Source organism: Corvus brachyrhynchos, unplaced genomic scaffold, assembly GCF_000691975.1.
Source record: "Corvus brachyrhynchos isolate BGI_N302 unplaced genomic scaffold, ASM69197v1 scaffold281, whole genome shotgun sequence".
NCBI classification, from domain to species: domain Eukaryota; kingdom Metazoa; phylum Chordata; class Aves; order Passeriformes; family Corvidae; genus Corvus; species Corvus brachyrhynchos.
The window spans coordinates 2,655,082-2,657,949 of record NW_008236509.1 but is presented as its reverse complement, the minus strand read 5'-3'; positions in this window follow the sequence as shown (position 1 = coordinate 2,657,949).

Sequence of the window (2,868 nt, the reverse complement as noted above, 5' to 3'; positions counted from 1 at the left end):
TGACACAGGTGAACACTGTGCCTTCTCCAGCTGATGCACCGGCCACCACAGGTGCTGCTCTGCAGCAAACCAAGTCCACCATTTTGTGAAGACTTGAGATTACCTAATACATTTTTCCCCTAAAGCAGGGGAAGATTCTCCAGGAAGATATGAGTCAAATAAAAAAACCAAGGTTTGCATTAAATGGATACAACTGTGGGAAATAGGCTTTGAAGATGTGACCAGATTGTGCAGAATTTTTTATAAGCAGCATTATAAATTACGGTTTGAGTTTAGATGTCTCTGTTGTAGCTGTGAGAAATCAGGAGCCTTTGGCATGAAAAAACTGAAGGCCTAAGTTGTTCCATTAAACTCTACGGGCATCCTAAATTAAGCAGGTCAGCTCATTTCAAACTTAAATTTATAACAGCACACCTGAAAGCCTTTGCAGAATTGGAGGTCACCCACAAAACGAAATGACACAATGTGTGGAACTTAAAAATCACAGAATTGCTGCAAAGGCAGAAATCCTTCCATAGCAGTTTGTGACATTAATGCCAAAATTATATTTGACATGTCTGTTTATGGTTTGCTTCATTCCCAGATGGCACTGTCCAGGCCCTACACCAGAGCAGAGAATTTAAGTTGTGCTGCTGTGGTGTACTTGTGCTGCACTGAGTTGTCGTCAGTGCTGCCCCTGTGAGTGTTTGACCCCACCCTGCCACCACCCCCTTCCCCATGTGTGGGACAAAGGGAACAATACAGGAGCTGAGCTTCAAACCCAGGGTTCCATGATAGGAATTTTGAATATGGAGCAGGTTGGAGGTGCGTTTTTAGGACTGCTAGAGTAGAACAGAGATCTGAAACCGGGCATATCTGATTTTGTTATTGTGGACTCAGCTTTTATATGTGATTAGACCAAAGAAACGCAGAGTGTTAGAGTACAGCTCCAAACATAACCAGTGTTTGCATTCAAATTCATCCCTCCAACACCCCTCCTAATGGTTTAATTCAACTTACCTTGTATCCTATGCAGTTCCATGGAGGTAAAATTTGGCCTTGTAGCTTCATTTTCCCCATCCATACACATATAGGAATTATTCCACAGGGTTTCTAATTTACACTGGAAGTATCCCTGTGTGATTTGGCTAAGACCATTAGAAAGAAACGTAGTGAAAAATTAAGTCTGAAATGAGCTGACCTGCTTAACTCAGAAAAGTTATATTTATAAGCTCTGACAATGGAACAGTTAAATAAGACACAGTTTATTGTGTCACTCATTAATGAACTGTTTCCTAATGATTTCAGCATGGGTCATTACATAGAGTGATCCAGCAGCACATAAAAACTACTATCAGCAAAACTGAGAGGGGAGGGAGGTAGATGTTACTGCTGCCTTGCAGCAAAATGCTTTGCAGCAAATTGGCTCTGCTCAGCTCAGGCATTTTGTGATGCTGCTCACAGGATTCTGCCCACAGCTCCTTCCAGCCCACTCTGAAAGGGCTCCAAAGTTTCAGTTTTAAGTACGATGCAGAATGCAGTGCTAATGTGATGGATTTTACTGGCAGCTAAAGCACCTGTATTTAGTGTTTTTTGTTGCACTGCAGTTTCCTGAAGCCAGTATTTCCAGTGGTGGCAGCAAGTTTACGAGGTTTGTCAGTGCCCCAGACTCTGTCCTGATCTGGTTGCTCTCCTCCACACAGAAGTGGTCTGCTTAATCAAAGTCTAGTCTTTACTGATACAGCACACTTGACCTGATTGAAGATCTGCATTTTCATTGTCATTTTTCTTGGCTTCCATATCTCTTTCTGTCCCGCTGTTGTCCTTTGGATGTCAAGTGGTATCAAGGATTTTTCACCCTGCAGGTCTCCCAGCCCCAGGGGCGGTGAAGTAACCTCCCTCTGGTATCTTGCTTCCCGGTTTGACTTTCTTCAAGAGCCAAATGCTCTTTGACAAGATAAAATATGTCAGTTGTAATTCTTAAATCAACTGAAACATCGAATCAGTTGGTATGCAGGAGCAAAATTATATCAATGGGCAGAAGAACTCCAGCAGATGACAGAGAAAATGTGAGATAATGTTGACCATCACATGCAATCTTGCAGCCTAATCAGGATGTCCTTTTCAAGCTGCACCAAGAACTTTTCCAGCTAGACTTATTTTGAAAAGGCCTCATAATTCTGTGGTGGATAAGGCAACATAACACCTAGGATCCCTCAGGGTTTTTCATTGCGTACGTCTGAGAGGTTGCAATCTCACATTAGAAATAAAATTCAGCTGTTGGCCAGTGAGAGGTGATGGCATTATTACTGGCCAGGACTGATTACCCTGCAGCCAGGCACAGTGTGCATATCTTGCCACAGCCTTGTCACTCTCTCTCTGTTGTAAACACATTCCTCGGCTGCCACTGCCCCACTGTGAATTAGACCTGGCTGTACCGGTCAGTCTGCTGACTGTGTCAATATCCCTTGGACTCCTAAGCTGAGACCATCACCATAACTCTCATTTCTTCCCATTTTTTCACCTGACTCTGTCAATAGCTACTGTGCTGCTTCAGTTTTAGTTAGAGCTGGCTGAGTCACACCTGTCACTTGTTATTTACTTGTTCCAAACCGGAGTGTTCTCAGATGAACTGTGAGCAGCAGGAAAACTCGACTGGCACGGCTGTGGGAAGAAGCATCAAAACTTTCAGTGCACTCAACAAAATGTTCTCTGAAAAGACTGGTCTAACTTGTTAACTGTTTCATGCAGCCCAAAATTACATTTTCCCCAGGTGATTTACACATTATTTCACAGTATTTGCTGACTTCAGTGTGAGTGTGGAGATGAGGGACAATCACTTTATAGTTTATGTAGAGCTTGAGAAATCCTTGACTGTACTTGTCTGTC